Genomic DNA, 19396 nt, shown 5'->3' with positions numbered 1-19396 from the left:
TCACCCACATTAGCTCTTTATTATTATAAAGTCTTTTTTGGTTTGTTGGGTTTTTTTGTTGTTTTTTTTTTTTTTTTTCCTCCTTGGAATCACCGTTCTGATATTATTTTATCTTAATCCACCATGAGATCTTTGTGTTCTTCTAAGCAAGATCAAGACACCTTTTCAAATTGGTTGCTGTGTTTTGTAGGTGGCACCTCAGGCACCCAGTCTGATTATTAAAAGCAAGTGGGAAGCACCCAGTTCACCTCTTTGACTCAAAATTCCCTTCTACGGTAGAGCAGATTAAAAAAAATCCCAGTTTCCACAAGGAAATGTGGATGCATAATCCACTAAAGAGGGATAAGAACCAGCACCAATTCGCAAAGAAGATAAATTAAGCAAAATCAAGTTCCCTAATTAGTCTCGTGTGTTTCCACACACCAGTTTATATATATATCATATATATATATATATATATGATATATGCAAATCCCCAAATTAGAATCTTGAGTCCATTCAAAGAAACGTTCGTAGACAAAGGGTTAAAAGAAGAAAGAAAGCATTTGGATAGAGACACAAGGGAAGAAAAACAAAGAAAACTGCAAGAAACCATTCTCCAAATCACCATATCCTTCTTTCTAACACTGATATCAAGTTATAGCTGTCAGGGAGGAAAATATATGTATCCGTATAACAGATAGGGAAGAGGAGGGAGGGAAGGTAGAAAAAAGGAAAAGGAATCCAGCACTCGTATTTGCAAAACAACCATTAATAAACATTGCTCTGTTGCTGCTTTATTAAACAGATAATCCAACACAGTAATCTGTATTGATTTATGGATTTTCTGATGCTCTATGACTGGTTATGCAATGGAAGTTCATCCTTGATCTGTAGTCTGGGTCCTGGACTTAACTAATTCATAATCTGATTGGAAGTTTTACTTTGTTAATTCAATTACAGTTAACGGCCGAGGAGAGAGCGGCAGCATCTTTGTCTTTCTCAACACAGACGGTTTCTTCCCTTGCCCAGTAAACTTAAAATCACAGGAGGCAAATAGTTTCTTAAAAAAAAAAAAATAAAATAAAAGGGGGGAAAAAATTTAAAAAAAAAAAAAAAAAATCCTACCTCGGGTTTTAATTCCAGTCTCTGAAAGTTGTCTTTTCCCCCATTTTTTCCGCCTCTCATTTCCTTTCTCTTCTTTTTTTTTTTTTTTCTTTTTCTTTCTTTTCTTTTTTTTTTTTTTTTTTCTTTTCCTCCTCTTCCTTTTGATGAATTTCCTTTCTTCTCCACATCCTCCTCAGGCGTGTAATGGGGTTATTTTTACTTTCGGTTATCTAGCTTTATGAAGAATCGACACCACTCATACAGCTAGATAACCAAAGATAACAACCAACCCCTGGAGTCTACAGCATCAGCAGGAAAAAGCCAACCTCCTCTTCTCCAGGGGCTCGGGGGCACGTGGCTTTTAAGGAAGGAACGAGGGAGGAAAACGAATAAAAAGAGATGCAAATATTAGCAGCCAGATCCATAATATCTTCACACAGCTACAGCCCTGGCCCTGTTCCTGCAGCCCAGGGCACAGAGTCCTGAGCATCACCGGGACAGGCAGGATCAGGCCCCTCGGAATCACAATTTGGAGCAGAATTAGAGGATAACCACGCAAGGGCTGCCTATTTTCTGCCGAGTTTCAATTTGTTGCATTTGCAAACCAAATGACGTTCTGCAGGTGCCGAGAATTAAGCCCACATTATTTTTAATAACTATCAAATTAATGCATTCAAACCGGTAATAATCAAAGCAAATATAATTTGCACCCACTTCTTAAAATATGCATAAAAAGACCAAAAGGACATTTCCCCACCCACGAATGCGTTTAACGCTCTCTAAACAAAATGACTGCGAGAAAAACCTGCCGGTTCATATAAATAGTAACTTGTGAGGCTTTGGATTCAGTCGAGATCTGGGGGAATAGCGACGAATAAACACAGAAAACACAGAGGAAATGATGAAAGGGATGGAAGGGAGGAAAGAAGGAAGGGAGCGACTTCTGCTCGCGGCTCAGGACCCCGGCCCTGAGCAAGGACCGCGCATCTCGGGCAGGGAGCGGGACCTGGATCGCTCCGTTCGTTCAGGGGGAGAGCGCAGCTTTCCCCCAGCAGCGAACCGCATCCCTCGCTTCCCTCTCCCCGTATCCCTCCGTCCTTTCTTCTTCGGCGGGGAACGCGCATCCCTCCGTCCTCGCTTCGGGGCTCTGCTTCCCTCCATCCTTCCTTCCTCGGGGGGCGGGAGGGAGCCCTCGTTCTCCTTCTCCACACTGACCTGCGACCCTCCACCCTCCCTTCCTCCGGGGGGGAACGCGCATTCCCCGCACCGCTCCTCTGCTCCAGGGCAGCCCGCATCCTTCCATTCCTCAGGGAGGGAGCCCGCATCCCTCTCCTTCCCGGCGGCACCCCGTTATCCCACCTGCTCCGCTCCATCCCTCCTTTCACCTGCATCCCTCTTTCACCCTTCGCGCTGCGGAGCCCTCGCTCCGCCGAGACGCCGCGGTTCCTCCGCCCCCGCCCGCGCATCTCCCTCCGAGCGGAGCGCCGGCAGCTCGGGGGGCCGGGGGCCGAGGCCCTCCCGGCGGTTCGGGGGGCCCTCCCGGCGGTTCGGTCCGGCTCGGCTCGGCTCGTACCTGCTGCCCGCAGCCGCTGCCCGCAGCCTCTGCGCCGGGGGGAGCGACGCGCGGCACTTTTCATTCATGCTTTCACACTCCCGGCCCCGGCAGCCGCCGCTCATTGGCCCCGGCCCGCCTGACATCACCCGCCCCGGCTCCCGCCCCTCTGCAGCGCTCCCCGCTTCATCAATGGGCCGGGGAGGGGCCGCGCACACGCGAGTCGCCCCCTCCCGTCACCCCCATCCCCGCCACGGCCCCCCCCCCCAGCACCGCCCGTCACCCCCGCCCGCCCCATCGCCGCCGTTCTGCTCTCTCCTGCCCGAGCGCCGCCGCCATCGGCGCCTCCACCGCCGCCGACATCACCCTCATCATCATCATCATCATCTTCATCACCGCCCTCGGCTTCGCCAGCCTCGGCACAACGCCCCTCATCATCGCCATCGCCACCACCCTCGGCACCGGCGGCCGCCGCTCGTGGCCACCAGCCGTGGCCAGTGCCAAGCGGCTCCTGCACCAGCCGTGGCCAGTGCCAAGCGGCTCCTGCACCAGCCGTGGCCGGTGCCAAGCGGCTCCTGCACCAGCCGTGAGCATCCTCCCCCCGGCAGCGATGTCTCCAGCTCTCTGCCCCCCAGGCTCAGCCTCGCTGGATTCCCTTGCTCGGAGAAGGGGAACCCCACTCAATGCCAGGGCCTGACCGTGATGTGCAGATCCTGGATGGCACCAAATGCTGTTTGACTTCCGTAGTTTTAACCCCGCCATTAATTACCCTTTGAATTTCCTGCTATAATACAGATCCCGTAAAAAAAGAGAAAAGAAGAAAAAAAAATGCACCCCACGATTTTTCCTTGAACGAGAACAGAGGGTTGGGGCTGGGATTTTAAATTTTCTCTTAAAGTTTTCTTTGCCTTGGATTTTTTTTTTTTTTTTAATTTTTTTTTTTTTTTCCTTCCTAGTGGAAAGCCAGCCGGGTTTGGGTCTGTGAGTTTGGGCTGGGAAGTTGCTCCATGGCGTTTGTCTCTTTCTGGAGCTGGATTCTCCCGCTGCCACCACCAGCGCAGCAAGTCCACCCAGTCAGGGCCCTCTCTCCCAGTTGCCCCCACTAGGAAAATGGGAACGCACTGGTCTGGCTCCCATCAGGCCCAACACTTACAGCCCTACCTGGGAACGGGGAAAGGGGGATGGGATGTGTGGAAACAGCCCCCAAATATCCTGGCCCCTCTTTGTGGGGCGGGGGCTCTGCTCCCCAGGACCGTCGCTGTTCTGCCGGCAGCGCCTCCCCGAGCCTTCGCTGCTGCTCCTCTGTGACCCCCCCTGCACTAAAGGCTCGGGGGCGTGCTGTGTCGCATCTTTTCCCTTTCCCTTCGTCCACTTCCAGATTTAGGAGGGGTGAGAGGGAAAGCGCGGATTTCGGGAGGACTCTGTGGGTGCTCACTGAGGAAGGGAAGGGCTGCAGCACCCATTGGAGACACCCAGGGGTGCCCCCCCCCCCCACCACCCCAGCTGCACCCATTTCCAAATCACAGCCTCCAAATTCTTTTAGGAAAAGAGCCCGTCCCGACCCCTCCCGGAGCCGCTCGCACCCCGGGGTGGGCGCTCGCCGTGATTTCTCCCTCCGTGGTTGCCATCACCCACCTGAGCCGCGCTCCCCACGCCAGCGGCTTCTCCTGGTGGCCGGAGCGGGGCCGGGGCTGGAGTAGCGGCCGGAGCCGGGGCTCTCCTGGAAGGGAAGGCAGAGAGGGTTCGGTTAAAGAGGCAGCAGCGCCCGTGGTGCCCACGCAGCCCCCACGCCAGGGTGTCCGTGGAGCAGCTCCGTGGGGTCCCGGCGGGGCCGGCTTTAACCATTCCCCACCCTCGCTGCGATGGGATTTTAGGGACACGTCCGCACGCCCGTCTCTCTTTTTTGTTCTCCTCTTTATTAAATTCGCGTAATTTTTTCCCCCTAAATTTCTATTTCAGTCCCCTCCAGAAATGATAATTATTTCTTTAAACCTGCCAAAAGAAGAAACGTGATGGATTTCGCTATTTATCCTGAAAAAGGCTGCAAAGACAGGGATTTTGCTTTCAAATTTGGATTCACTCTGGGATTACCCCGATGACAGTGCATTTTTATTTCTAATTTTATTTAGCATCGCGTTAGAACCAGTCCTGTCTGGGAGGATTTAGGGAAGGGCACGAGCGATTTGCAGAAAATGCACGGGTGTGTTTTAAGTGTCTTAACAAATAAAAACCAGCTCCGTGCTTTGCTTTCTGGGGGGGGGCTGAAAATAAAAATAAATAAAAAACGCAAACCTCAAGGAAGCAGAAGGAGCCGCCGCCGCGATGGCGGGATCTCCCTTATAACGGCAGATTTGAGGATTTCCAGCATAAAAACTTCCACGCACACCAGTGCATATGCAAAAACTTAATGTCCGGGAGCTAAAAACGGAGCCGAGGCGGGCAGGACCTGACCCGCTGGGTACCGTGGGCTGTTTTTTGTAAAGCCGGGAGTCCACGCACGACCCGAAAAATAGCCCAAAATAAGCCCGGGTTGATTTTTCCCCCGCGCACTCTGAGCGCAGCTTCTTTTTCCCAATCAAGAACAGGCTGCAGAGATGAGGATTTTTTAAGACCGAAACAAAACAACAATAACAAAAAAAAGGACGGTAAGAACTGAAATATAACTTTAAAATAAAAATTAAAATAAAGATTAAAGCTTCCTGGGCAGTAAAAACAAACAAACAAACAAAAAAAAATAAATTTAAAAAAAAAAAAAAAAGAAAAAAGCCATGCATGATTTTCCATCGGTAGCAGGGCAGGAACACTGGGGCCCGTTGTCCCCGAGAGGAGGATTTTGGCCGGAGCATCACGTCTGGCTTCAATAACTTCTAACAAAACCCCTGCACCCATTTAATTTGGGTGCCCTGCGCGGCCTGACCAGGAGCAGCCTTAGCGGGGCCGCTCCGCGGCAGGAATTCATGGGCTTCAGGGGGATTAATTGGTTGTGGCGTTATTAAACGGTTGTGGTGGGGAGGCAGATTTAAGAAATGCCGCACGAGGGGAAGTTCGCGAGGTGGGGAGGGATCGTGGCCCCTTCGCTGCGCACCCGGTCGCGTTCTGCCGCGGACGGGGGAGGATGCGCGGAGCTTTTGCGCTGGGTCTGTTTCATCTCACTTGCCTTTCATTTGCTGGCATTTGCTAATTCCATAATGGGGATCCAGCCCTGCGCATCCCACCCCTCCCCAGATCCTGTCCGGGGATGGGGGTACCCGAACCCTGCCCTTCGCGGCTCACCCGTGCGCGCGTCCCTTCCGCCCGCAGCCCCGGAGCATCCCCGGCCACTCCCCCGCTGGCAGGAGCCAGGATTTGGGGGTGCCTCTGCCTTCCCCCCACGGGAGGCTCCGCACCGCGAGCATCCCCTCGAGCAAAGCGCAAAGCCCCGTGGACCGGCGTGGAGGGATCCACGGGCGAGCGTGGCCCAGAATCGGGAACGGCCGTGTCCCGCTCCCATCCCCTGTCCGAGGCACAGTGGGGGCTGCAGGGGCCCCTCCGCGCCCCAAATCTGGATTCTCGAGCCGGGAGAAGGTGAAAGAAGTGAACTCCTCACCCAAAGTGGGTCCGAGTCACCCGCGGACCGAGAGAAAAGCACGGGGCGGGGCGGGGGGCGAATGGGACGGGCTCGGCCGCTTCCAAACTTTCTTAGCTCGGATGCCGGGATGCCGCGGGACGGGGGAAAGGGGAAGGAAGCTCCTCCTGCCCCCGGGGCTTTGGGAAAAACTCCGAGCCCGCAGCCGGCCCTGGTTGGACCCTTACCCCCAGCCCCAGGCGGGGGCTGGACCCGCTCCCGGAGCATCTTCCACCCGGCCCTGCAGCGCTGCGGCCCCCAGCCCGTAATAAAGACGCTTTGAGAGTCCTCTCTCCCCTCCACCCCCCGTCCCCCCCTTTTTTTTTTTTTTTTTTTTTTTTTTTTTTTTTTTTTTTTATTATGGTTTTCTCACCGAGTCCAATAAATCGCGCGGCTCGTCTGGCCTCAGACGTGTTCAGCAACCCAAGCCCGGCCGCTTTTGTTCCGCCAAGTCTCACATTGTTTGTCCGGCTGCGCGGAGGCTGCGGGGGGCTCCGCGGGGGTGGGTGGGCGATGGTCGGCCGGGGGAGCGCGGCCCGGCCTCGCTTCTTTCTCCCGGGTTACCCCGACTTCTTCACCCGCCTCGGGACGGCCCTGGGCCGGGGATGCCCTCCATGGCCAGCGGGCGCTGCCCTCCGTGCCCTGCTCGCCAGCCTGGACCGCTGCCCCCCTGCACTGCCCTGCCCTGCGCTGCTCGCTCTGCCTGCCCCACCTGCCCTCACTCCCCTGCTCGCTGTGCTGCCCACTCCTCACCTGCCCTGCCCTGCCCTGCCCTCACCTGCCCGGCCCGGTTCGGCTCGGCTCGGCCCGGCTCCGCCGCCCGCGGGTCTCGGCGGTGGCCCCGAGCCCGGAGCCGCAGCCGGAGGAGCGGGGGCCGTGCCCGGCGTAAGGATATATAGGAGCGGCCGCGGAGCCTCCACGTAGCCCATACGTAAAGTGTACGTGTGAGAGTTAAAAAAAGTTGGGATGCAAATGCGGGGCCAGCTCCAGAGCGCGGGGGGGCGGCGGGGGGCTTCGGGGGTAGGGGGTAGCTGAGAGCCGCGCTGTTTCCAAGCTTCCTTAACCTCTGGATTGCTCGAAATCGATCAGCAAAGCGCAGCAAGCCTGGCAATTAGGAGCTCATTACCATATATGCAAATATGGCAACCTCTCTCTCTCTCTCGGCAGCCGCGGAGGCGCGGGGAGAGAGAACCGCAGCGGCGTTTGGGGGTGGGAACTGGGGTGAGGCGCGCTGAGGAACGGGGACAAGGGGGGAAAAAAATAAAAGGTTATTTGAGGGTACTTGGATGGTTTTAAAGGAAAGCGGCCGAGCAGCGGGGGCACGAAGTGCTCGTGGGGGCGCGGACGCGTGCGGCTCGGGGCCCGTGCGGCTGCTCCGAATTTGCTGCTTAATTCAAATATTTTTTTTTTATTTTTTTTCCTCCTTTTGACATCAACGCCCGGCGAGCAGCACGGCCCCGCCTGTGCGGAGGGGTTCCTCCGCCTGCCGAGGACCCCCTCCCAAAACGCGGTGCCCTCGGCACACCCCGGGAATATCCCGGTAATTCGGGGACACGCGGAGGGCCGGTGCCGGGGTCGGACTGCTCCAGCCCCGGCCCCAGGGAGTGTTTTAAAGGTAACTACCGACTTCTTGCATTTTATTAATAGCAAAACCCCCACCACTCAGTGGAGATGCCCGGCACACGCGCTCGATCGCGAGTCCCCTCGTTACCTGCGATTTTATAAGCGTCGCAGGGCTTTTTTTTTTTTTTTTTTTTGCTTAATAAGCACGGATTAGGGGCAAAGTCTCCCTGGCATTTCCTGAACGCTGATTAAAGCTGGGGGGTCACGGCAGGAGTAGCGCAAGGAGCGGGGTTTTCCGCTCGGGGCGGGCAGCGGAGCGTTCTCGCCGGTGGCATCTTCCGAAGTTTCCCCCGGAGCTGGGCTTCCCCCCTCGATTTGGGAATTTACTTTGTTTCCCTCCTTCCACAAACCGTAATCGCGGCGGATTGAAAAACAAAACCCGCTTCAAGCTGGGCTCCGATTCTCTTCCCTTACTCAGGATTATTTTATCAACACCCCCCCCTTAATAAATAACATTTTCTCCCTTTTGCCCGTCCTTCAAACCCCCAAATAACGAGAACGAGCTCAAAAATCGGGAGTGCATTCCCTGCGAGGAGAGTTTTTCGTGGTTCAGTTTAACTGACAAAAATATGGATAAAAATACCCAAAGTGAACAAAACCTCCGCGAGGGACGGGGGTGGCAGCAGCGCAGCCCCGGGGCACGACAGCGTCCCCGCGAGTTCTTCCCGCTCGCAGGCGCAACAGCCCTGGAACAGAGAGATTCTGCGGCTGCCTCCTCCCTCCTTTATTTCCAGCTTTTAAGATTATTATTTTTATTGTTATTTCGTATTTGGGAAAAGCCTTTTTCTGCACTTTCGTTGCCACCTCGGCTGCTGAGCCGCTTTTCCCAGCCCCGTCCGGGTCGTTGCTCTCTGCATTCCTCTACTCCGTTCCTCTTAAATTCCCGAGCCGCCAGGATTTATTTTGCTTCTTTTAATTGTTACTATTATTATAATATTTTTTTTAATTAATTTATTTACTGCGAATGGCCGGAACCGACGAACATCGTGCGCGGCCGAGGGCGGAGGAACCGTGTGTTACCCCGACCACTTCTGTCCGTCCCGGGTTGTTTATTATTATTATTATTATTATTATTATTATTGGTTTTGGTTTAAGGCTTTTTTTTTCGGGATTTCAGCCGACGTTCTTGCAAACCTCCCGCGAGTTTGGAAGCGCAGGAAACACTGTATGGAAAGGAAATAAATTAAAATAAAAAATTCAAATTCCCTTTCTGCACCCCGTCTCTTGGCAAATCCGCAGCTACCGAGGAGCAGCGGGGTGAGCCGTTCTCGCTGCAGAAATCCTCGCTACAGACCCGAGAGCCTCTGGCATCACTTCCCCGTCCGCCAGCGAGGACGGTGGCTTCACCCACCAGATTACGCTAAAAAAAAAAAAAATCAAAAAAAATTCAAAAAAACAATCCAAAACAAACAAGAAAAAAAATAAAATAGTGGATTATTATTTTTCCCCCCCACTCCTTATCCCAAAGTAGCAATTTAAGAAAGTAGAAAGTGGGAACCTTTGCCTTCCGCTGGGACAGATGTTCATTTTTTGGGTCTCAAAGCGCCTCTTTATTTTTTTCTCTGATACTGAACTTTAAAGAGGAGGGGTTGGAGCAAAGCGGCAGAGAAATTTATCCTTTTTTTTTTTTTTTTTTTTTTTTTTTTAGGAATTCTCTCGTCAGCGCTGGCTCCTCCAGTGGAAAGCACGCAGTCTTTGCCTCCAGCTCAGGAGCTTTGTGCACTTCTCATCTCACCTCTCATTTCTTTTTCCAGCGCCAGGCGCTGCCACAGGACATTAAAAGGGGCGTTAGTGCAGCAAAAGGCTCATTTTAAACTTATTTTTGAAGAGGGTTTCTGCCGGAAGGCAAATCCCGGGCTGCGACGGCGGGGGCGGTCAGTCTCACATGCACCAGGAGGAATTTTTCCCTCGGGATTTTGGGCGGTGGGCGTCCCGGGGGAGGCAGGAGGGAAAGAACCCGCGCTACTCCGGGGGCCGCGGAGGAGCCGCATCTCCCTTCCCTTGCCCCGCACGGAGCCGCGCAGCCCTTGCGCCCATTAAAAACTGAAAATAAACCCTCCAGGAAACCCAAAGCAAAGCCGTAATCCCCCCCAGAGGGGTCTGGTTCGCAGCCCGAGGGGAGAGGGGAGGAAGGCGCCCACCCGCGCAGCCCCCCGGGGTTGATCCCGGTGAACCCCAAAGGCACCGGGGTGCTGCGGGTGCAGCTCTGTCCCCCCCAGCCCCAACCCCAAACGAGACTCGGGAAGAGGCCCCGCGCATCAAGAGCGGGAGTGGGGGAGAAAATTCAGCAGCAGCACCCCCAAAACTGATCAGGAGCCCCTGGGCTGTGCCTAAATCTCGGCGTGCCCTTATCCAGGTGCCCCCTCCTCGTGCGTGCCCTCTCCGCCTGCGCCAGCACGTGTGTCCCGCGTGGAGCACCGGGAAGGGAGCGCAGCGGGATTTCCAGCTCCGCGCAGACACCGGCTCCCTCCACGAAGGGCACGGGCAGGGAGATGCTCTCGGTGCCCCTGGGCACGCTGAGGGGCAAAATATCCTCTGCCAAGTGCCCTTCCCCACGTGGGGAGAGGCGATGGGTGCTCCCTGCTCCCACTGGTGGGTGCTGGACACCGGCGAGCGCCTCCGAGGCCGCACGGCGTGGAGCAGCCTGCAGCTTCCCTGCTGGGTTTTTTAAGGGAGATTCCCTCCTTTTTTCGCCCGCCAGCTCAGAGAGGCTCCATGTGGGAGGTGTATGAGCTCTGTAAAAAATGTTACATACGGGTCAGAGAGGATTTTTGGGTTTTTTTTTTTGAGTATTTGCACTGAGATGTCCGCACAGACGCCTGACTTTAGACAAGCCGTGGGTTCTTTGCTGTGGACAGTGTTCACACAACCAGCCCTGACTCTGAGAGTGTGTGTGGCTGCTGCCCTGGGTTCAGGTGCAGGTTTTTTTGTTTGGGATTCTCCCAGCCGTCCCAGTCACCTCAAAATCTAGGGGACAGCTGCCTGAGCAGATCAGTGGCTCGTAGGTTCAGGGGAAGGGGAAAGGGTCTGGAGCTGGGTGGTTTCGAAATAAATCTTTTGTCTTGGTGCCAACCTCCTCTCCACGGATGGCATTTTTCTGCCTTTGCTGGGCACTTTCGCTGCTGCCTGGGCCACGCGGTGCCACTGCTCCAGCGTCCTCCAGACAAAGAAAATGCCAACAAAAGCTGCGTTTCGAAGCAGGGTGAGTGCTGAAGGACAGCGGCGGAGAAGCTCCGAAGGTGTCCCCAGGCCTGCGGGGCTGTGCCAGCAGTGTCCAGGCAGCTCCTGCCTGCCCACAGCCCCTGTCCCGGCTGTGAGTGACCTTTGCTCCACCCTTGACTGAGAACCCCACCGTGAGACAAACCCCTCTTGCCTCAGGGCTCGAAAGCCTCATGGCTTCCTCCTGGCTCTCCCCAGCAAGTGCTTCCCTGCCTCAAGATTTAGTAATTTGGGATATTTTAATAGTTCAACCCAAAGGCTGAACAGCTTCAAAGGCATCCATGTAACCCAGTGGCTTCAGAGGGGAAGGGGGTGAAGCCTGAAAATAGGCAAATTAATTTATATCAGACCATCTTGGCCTCAGATGTGATGTTATCCTCAGCTTCAGCTCACCTCCAAACCAGCATTAAAAAAAAAACAACAAAAACCAAAAACAAACCAAGAAAAACCCCACAACCCCCAAACCTAAACCGAATACCAAAATTCCCTCTTCCTGTACTGGCAGGGAGCTCTGTTCTGTCCTGGTAAAAGGGGGTGAAGTGTCCCCCCAGCACCTACCCGGGCTCAGCTGCCTGGAGCTCTCCATCCAGCAGGTGCCTTTTCTTCTGCCTCAAAGGGCTTCGATGTGGACAGCTCTTTTGGAGAGCGGCTGTTGTAAGGGATGCCTGGCACGAACACGGCCTGATTACAGCCCAGCTCGTTAAAAAAATGTTCCCTAGGTATTGAAGGGGATAACAAGGATATTTAAACATTCCCAGCGTGCACCTTTAAGCGGCAGAAAATAAGGGAAATTGCTATCGTTTAATTCAGTATTGCTCCTTTTGAACTCCCACTGGCTCTGCCTGCAATTGTTCCCTTCGCCGGAGCTGGGAGCCGGGGCTGGATTACGGCGGCATCGGGGCTGCGGGTCCGGAGGGCTGGGAGGGCTGAGCACAGCGGGACCAGCTTCCCCACATGGCAAAAGGTTGATGGGGCTGGTTTCCATTGGGAGTTTGAAAGATTTCTCTCAATAGCCCAGAGCAGGGTCTGGGTTTGAGGCCCACGGCCCCAGTTTGTAATTACTCTCATATTTTGCGTGCACCAGGGAGAGGGTGGAGCAGCATTTCTTTTTTGTCTGTATCTCCGAGGAAGCTTTTTCCAAAGCGATAGCAACAAAAAAAAAAAAAAAAAAAAAAAAAAAAAAAAAAAAAAAATCCACAGCTGGTGTTGATGGATGAGACACTCAGCCATGTTCTGGTAGGGGGGAAAAAAAGACAAAGTCTAATTTTAGATGTTCTGAAATGCTTACAACGTGCATCCCTCCAACGGCCTGGCACGAGCGCCGGTGGTTATTTCCACCATGGCAGAAGGAGAGAGCAGGGATTTAGGATCTGCTGTGCCTTGCACCAGGCTCTCCCCAGGTGACCTGCTGGGATCTCCCCTCTGGGGCCTTTCTGCCCTGGGCAGGGCCAGTCACCGATATTTACAGAGAGCAGCTGCTGGCAGAAGAAGAGAGTGGGCTCCTCTCATCTGGGGCATTTTCCTCACATTTTGGCTCAGTCAGCCCTGGTCAGAACCCCTTTGGGAATGTCTCCATCTCCCCAAAAAGTAGCTTTGGGAGCCCCACGGATGAAAACCCAAGTCATGCTCCGACAGGCCGTCGTTTTACAAGTGGCTCACTGTCCGAGGTCTTTTTTTCCTCAAGCCCTGGGTCCCCCCTCCCCTCTTCCCCCAAGGTCCCCGTTCCTCTGCCAGCCCCGGGAACTGCTGGACCCCCAACCCCATTCACCCCTCTCCCATCCACCCCCCTCCCAGACTTTTCCTGCCAACCCTGGGGATTTTGGACCCAAACACTCCCTCCTTTTCCCATTTAACCCCAGAAGAGCTGATGTGAAGCAGCACGTGAACAGGGGAGAAGCTTTGGGGCCAGCAGAGCCCCGGAATTCCCGCCCCGAGCAGGGAATGTGCCGGAGAGGCAGCACAAAGGGGCTGCAGCCCCCTGCCCGAGCCAAGCCTTAGGGGAGGGTGAGGGTCTCAGCTTACCCGGCCTCTCATAAAAGTCTCCTCCATTCTAGCAAATAACCTTTATGTCCAGGGACTTGCAAAGTTTGCTTTCTCCCTCCAGGGTTAGTCACAGCAGGAGCGACAGAGAAAGCGACCGCTTGTAGGAGGTTCCTCTGCATAATAACCTCAGAGGAGTTTAGGTCTAAAGACTAAAAGGCTCTATTTACTTTCACTGACAAGGAACAATCTAAGCAGATGTCCTTTGATGGGATTAGTTATTAATCCTTGAATCATGGGTAAATGGGAAAATGATCCATTATTTTCTGCAAAATCCTTCACTACTTTAGATTTCAAGGATGGGGTGGAGGATTGTTAGCAGAAAGAGCTCGACCCGTCTGTTTTGTCCAGTTTAAAATTTATTTTTACAGTTTGTGCCGTGGAGCGTGACTCCGAAATAAAATTTAAAAAAAGAAAAAAAAAAAACAAGAAAAAGGGGTTTGATTCCACTAACAGCTGAGAACAATGCGCTGTGTCAGACACACAGCAGTGACGGGCATTCTTTGGATGAATACTGTGAGGTTAAATAATAATAATAATAATAATAATAATAATAATAATAATAATAATAATAATAACAACGCCATTCTCCAAACTGCTTTGGTAACTCTGCCTAAATGTTTCGATCCTCCCAACACCTCCGTGTCCCATCAGCGGCAAGCAGCAGCTCGGTGGGCAGCCGTGGTTCCGTGTCCGCCGGGCACTCCGCAAACTGCCCGCGGAGGTGGGCACCAGGCGCGGGATGAGGCAGAGGTGGGAAGAGCTGGTGCTGTGCCGGCTCGGCTCGGAGGACTCATCCCCCCAGGGGTAAATCCGTGCAGCCAGGGGAGGTGCAGCCCCGCAGGGGGAAGGAACGGTGCTGCGGGAGAGGCTGGAGCCTCCAGCCCTGGCTCACCCCAGGGGCGGCAGAGACAAACCAGGAGCTGGGGTTTGCCCATCCCTGGAGCCAATATTGACGGTCCCGAGGCAGCCACGCACCCCGAACTCTGCCTCCCGGTCTCCCAAGCAGGGAAAGCAGGAACGGATTCCCAATGAATAATTTACTCCTCTTTCTTTTGATTCGCGTTCCGATCGCGCGCAGCAGCGCAGGCTCGCAGGGGGAAACATGTTCTGATTAAAGATTTATACTGGGCCTATAATTTTGTTGTTGTTGCTTAAATCTACTTCAAAGTGTGAGTAGGGTGGGTGTAAAATAAACACTCTGGAGCAGCCAGGAGCTTTTGGACCGTCTCGGGATGCAAGTGCACACCAGTGCAAAGCATTTGATTCCACAGACAGAAACTTTGCTCTCCCAGGCATCCTGCTCATACCAAATGCAGTCAAAAAGAGATTTCAATGACCTCCATTCCCTCAAACTACTGACTGCAGGTTCCTTCTCCTGAGCTGAGACCACATCTGAAAAATTTAAAAATATAAATTTGGGCTTTATTCTTTTGCTGCTCTTTCACAATTCTTCTCCTACTCTTTCTATCCTTCTACTGTTCTTTGAGCACACAGAGAACAGTTTGTGGCTGCAGGGAGTGATTAGACCTGGAGCTGGAAGAGGCTCTAACCAAGGGTCACCCCTTCGGGATGTACACAGGGAGGAATCAAACTTCAGCTTCCACCCTCCTCCATTACTGAAACTTGGAAATACAGGCGAGGAAAAGCTCCAGGTCCTTCCCAGGCTGCCAGCTGAGTGAGCAGGGCAAAGGATTTTCTCTTTCTTCCCTCCCTTTTCCCCTGGCTGCCACTGGTGAGCAGAGCCACTTCCCAGTGCAGTCAGAGAGCACCTACGGCACAAAGGGAGCGTGAGACAAACAGAATCATCCACCATTCCCAAAAGTGTCTTTTGATAAACTCCCACTATTGCCATTCCCAGCTCCAGTTGGCCAGGGAAGAGCGAGAGCTTTGTCCAAGGGGCCTGGCTCCCGCAGCTCCCAGCCCACTCCTTGCAAAAGCAGATTGCCTGAAATGGAGCTTTCAGCTGAAACGTTTTGTGGGGTATTTTGGGGCTGGCTGGCAGAATTCAGCCAACAGAACGTGTCCATACAAAGCCCTGCAAGGAGAAGCCCCTCAGAGTTGGATGGCTTTGATCCCATCCTTCAAACCATCTTTTCCCATGACTGGGGAACTAAACTCAGGGAGCGCTGTCAGCCCTGTGGTTTCACCAAATGCAGCCTCAGGAGGGAAGGCAGCGATGGTCCAGGTCCTTGCCTCATTCACACAGGTTGGAAATCTTGCATGCTGCTGCCATTGACTCGGTCAGCAAAGAGTCAGGGGATGGTTTGGGTTTTGAGGGAACATAAAGCTCGCCTTGTCCCATCCCTTGTCATGGGCAGGGACACCTTCCATGATCCCAGGCTGCTCCAAGCACAAGTGTCCAACCTGGTCTTGAACACTTCCAGTGATCCAGGGACAGCCACAGCTTCTGTGGGCACCCTGTGCCAGGGCCTCACCACCCTCACAGTCAAGAATTCCTTCCCGATATCCCATCCAACCCTGTCCTCTGGCAGTGGGAAGCCATTCCCCCTTGTCCTGTCCTTTCAGGCCCTTGTCCAAAGCCCAGAGCCCCTTTAGGGCCAGGAAGGGGCTCTGAGATCTCCCTGGAGCCTTCTCTTCTCTAAGCAGAGCACCCCCAGCTCTCCCAGCCTGTCTCCAGAGCAGAGGGGCTGCAGCCCCTGGATCATCTCCATGGCCTCCTCTGGACTGGCTCCAGCAGCTCCAGGTCCTTCCTGTGCAGGGTCCCCGAGCTGGAGGCAGCTCTGCAGGGGTGTCTCACCAGAATGCCCCCTCAGCCGCTGCCCACGCTGCTGTGGCTGTGCCCGGCACAGCGCTGTGCTCCCGGCCCGCCAACGCACGCCGTCAGTTCATGCCAAGCATCTCCGCTCTTTGACGGTTTTACTCATTCCCGAGGAATTCATTCCAGGCTGAGGATCTCCCCGGGGGGCACGGGACGATGACAAATGGGGACATCCCACGGGGACGCTCGCTGCAGCTCCGGGGTGGCCCCGAACCCCCATTTCCAGCCACCCCGGCCGCGGTGATTGACAGCTGTCAATCAGCGCCGAGGCGCGCTGCGCTCTGCCGCCACCTGGCGGCCGCTACCCGAAACGCGCCCCCTCTAAACCCGGACCAGGAGTAAAACTCGGCTTTGGGAGCGTTCGAGGGAACAAAGCACCGGGGCTGAACCCGGGGGAAAGGGGATCTCCCCCTCCCCTGCATCCGTTTTGGGGTGAAAAGGTGATTTTTTTTCCTGGAGGTAACATCTTGGCCCGGTTTTGTTGAAATCATAGAACAGTGGGATATTTAAGGCTGGAAGAGGCCTCTGAGGTGATGGAGCCCAGCTGTTCCCCCAGCAGTGCCAAGGCCACCACTAATGCAAGTCCTCAGGTGCCACATGGAAATGTCTGTTAAATCCCTTCAGGAACAGGGACACCACCTCAGAACTGGGAAGTCTGTGCCAGCCCCTGACCACCCTCTCCATGAATGAATTTTCCTAACATCCCACTTAAATCTGCCCTGGCACACTCGAAGCCATTTCCTTTGGTCCTGTCCCTCGCTCCCTGGGAGCAGAGCCCAACCCTCACCTGGTTTCCCCCATCCTGTCAGGGGGTTGTGGAGAGTGAGAAGGATGCCCCTGAGCCTCCTTTTCTCCAGGATGAGCCCCCCCAGCTCTTTCAGGTGCTCCTGGTGCTCCAGCCCCTTCCCTAGCTCCATTCCCTTCTCTCCCATGCTCCAGCCCCTCAAGGTCTCTCTGGTTACAAGGGGCCCAAAACTGAATCCAGGACTTGGGGTGAGGTGCCAGGACGCGGGTCCTGCTGCCCTTCCTGCAGGTACCAGCCTTGCAGCATCCCCGGGCACATCATGAACCCAGAGGTACCCAGCCCGGCTGTGCAACAGGGACCCCAGCCTAAAGACACGTCCTCAGATCACACCCGACATCCTCACTGGAAACCCCCCACAAATCCACCTCCACCTGGAGGGAGGCCCCGGTCTAAAGTCCGGCCTGCACGGTTCTCACTGGGCATCACGGGATGCTGCAGCCCCCACCAGGAAAAGCTTTGGGTGGGAAAAGCAGCGTGTGAGCTGTAGGGAAGCTGCGAGGACCTGCGGGACGTGGGGGTCTTGGGGTACCTTGGGTACCTCGGGGTGTCCGGCCCAGCCCAAGGACTGCAGGGAGACACCAGAGACCGGGCAGAGGGAATCACCACCTCCGCCAGGAGTGCCCCAGGAGAGCCCAAAGTGTTCCAGGGGAGCCCAAAGCGTTCCAGGAGAGCCCAAAGCATCCCAAGAGAGCTCAAAGTGTTCCAGGAGAGCCCAAAGCATTCCAGGAGAGCCCAAAGCGTTCCAGGAGAGCCCAAAGCGTTCCAGGAGAGCCCAAAGCGTTCCAGGAGGGCCCAAAGCACCCCAGGAGAGCCCAAAGCGTTCCAGGAGAGCCCAAAGCGTTCCAGGAGAGCCCAAAGTGTTCCAGGAGAGCCCAAAGTGTTCCAGGGGAGCCCAAAGCATCCCAGGAGAGCCCAAAGCATCCCAAGAGAGCCCAAAGCGTTCCAGGAGAGCCCAAAGCGTTCCAGGAGAGCCCAAAGCATCCCAAGAGAGCCCAAAGCCTCCCAGGAGAGCCCAAAGCGTTCCAGGAGAGCCCAAAGTGTTCCAGGAGAGCCCAAAGCATCCCAGGAGAGCCCAAAGCATCCCAGGAGAGCCCAAAGCACCCAAGGAGAGCCCAAAGCATCCCAGGAGAGCCCAAAGCATCCCAAGGAGAGCCCAAAGCATCCCAGGAGAGCCCAAAGCACCCCAGGACAGGCATCACTCTGCCTCTCCACCGAGCCTGGCGTGTCCTGGTCCTCAGCCTGGCTGGATCCTTTACAGACACGGGGCAGGGATGGGAGATGGGGAACCCCGGGAAGCCCTAAGCAGGGCAGCGGGGTCACCCCTGCTCCTACACCCCCGCAGCTGCTCCAGGCACATCCCACAGCCGTTGCACCCACGGGAGCTCCTGCCCACGCAGGAGTGGGGGCAGCAGCGTCACCTGCAGCACTCAGACACCAGAGCATCCCCAGCTCACCTGGAGCTGCAGCCCGGAGCGACACCCTGCTGCGCCCTGCCACGCAGAGAGCAGGAAAGAAGGAGCCAGAGGCGTGGAAAATTATCAGAAACGTGTATTTTTTTCTTCTTTTTAATAGTAAACCTCTTTACAACAAATATAGTGAAAGAGTTTCCAAACAAAACTCATTAAGAATTTTCTCATGGTAGTTATTATTATTATCATCATTTTTTTTTTTTAATATATTTTTTTTTCTTTTTCTTATCGTGGAATATACAATAACGCATCACCATACAGCACAAAAAAAAGGAATATTGAAAAAACGAAAGAGACGTCTCAACCACGTGCTGCAGTCCCTGGGAAGGAGCCACTGATTGTCAAGGGAGCAAGGACGGGAGGGGATGGGGACAGGGAGCGGGGACGGCGTCCCCAGGGCACGGGAGGTTCTCATCAGGCCGGACCCCGAGGGTGCAAACGCTCCAGGGAAAAGATGGAATTAGTCAAAGACCCCGGTTAAAACATTACAAGCTCTCGACACAAATCCTCCCTCCCTCCCACCGCTGCTGCTGGGCTCCCACGGCATCGCCCCGAGAGCTGGGCACGGGGAAGGGAACGGCCTGGTCCCCGTGCCCCACGGCTGCCCCACGGCTGCCCCACGGCTGCCCCGAGCTGCCACCCACGGCTGCCCCACGGCTGCCCCACGGCTGCCCCACGGCTGCCCCACGGCTGCCCCACGGCTGCCCCGAGCTGCCACCCACGGCTGCCCCACGGCTGCCACCCACGGCCGCCGAACCCCTTGACTCGCACACACACACACACACCCACACACACGGGTGGAGGAGGAGCATCAGGGAAAAAAAAAAAAAGAAAAAAAAAAGAAAAAAAGAGGTTAAAAATATATATATATATTATAGATACAGTTTCTTTCCCTTTTTTTTTTTTTCCTTTTTTTTTTTTTTTTTTTCTTTCCCTTTTAAATTGCTTCTCAAAACAATAAATAAAACTCCTCGGGGGGAAGTGCACGTCCTGTTTTGTTTCTACCTGTGCAGCACCCTGGGGGGAGGATGCAGAGCTGCCTGTGCCGGTGCAGACGGGCTGAGCGGGGACATCCAACGAACCATCACACAGAGAAGCTGACGGGAGGAGGGGGGGCATTTATTTTTATCTTTTTTTTTTTCCTTTTAGTGCATCGTTTAAAGGGTCTATTCTATTTTAACAAAAGTTTTCGCAGACACCCCAGAGTTTGCTAACA

The 19396-nt window shown here is 54.5% G+C and overlaps 2 long non-coding RNA genes across 3 annotated transcripts in view; both read right to left on the bottom strand.

The window, feature by feature from the left end:
• Nucleotides 1-6737, bottom strand: part of LOC120764349 (uncharacterized) — a 29097-nt gene extending 22360 nt beyond the window's left edge. The window contains exons 1-2 of one of the 2 annotated variants that reach the window (XR_009208557.1): nt 6616-6737; nt 4274-4358 (exon numbers count right to left, since the gene is read on the bottom strand). This is a non-coding gene — a long non-coding RNA (uncharacterized LOC120764349). Of the gene's footprint in view, nt 1-1107; nt 1260-4273; nt 4359-6615 lie in introns of those variants that run through there. The other variant, XR_005704208.2, reaches the window with a different exon arrangement.
• A 1382-nt stretch (nt 6738-8119) lies between these two features.
• LOC120764322 (uncharacterized) lies at nt 8120-9439 on the bottom strand. The gene is made up of 3 exons (XR_005704204.2): nt 9364-9439; nt 9109-9225; nt 8120-9028 (listed from the first exon to the last, which is right to left on the bottom strand). It is a non-coding gene; the product is annotated as an uncharacterized LOC120764322 (long non-coding RNA).
• Nucleotides 9440-19396: the final 9957 nt, after the last annotated feature.

Source organism: Hirundo rustica, chromosome 29 (assembly GCF_015227805.2).
Source record: "Hirundo rustica isolate bHirRus1 chromosome 29, bHirRus1.pri.v3, whole genome shotgun sequence".
Classification (NCBI taxonomy): Eukaryota; Metazoa; Chordata; class Aves; order Passeriformes; family Hirundinidae; genus Hirundo; species Hirundo rustica.
The sequence above is the reverse complement of the archived record's forward strand: the minus strand, read 5'-3'. Positions and strand labels throughout refer to the sequence as shown.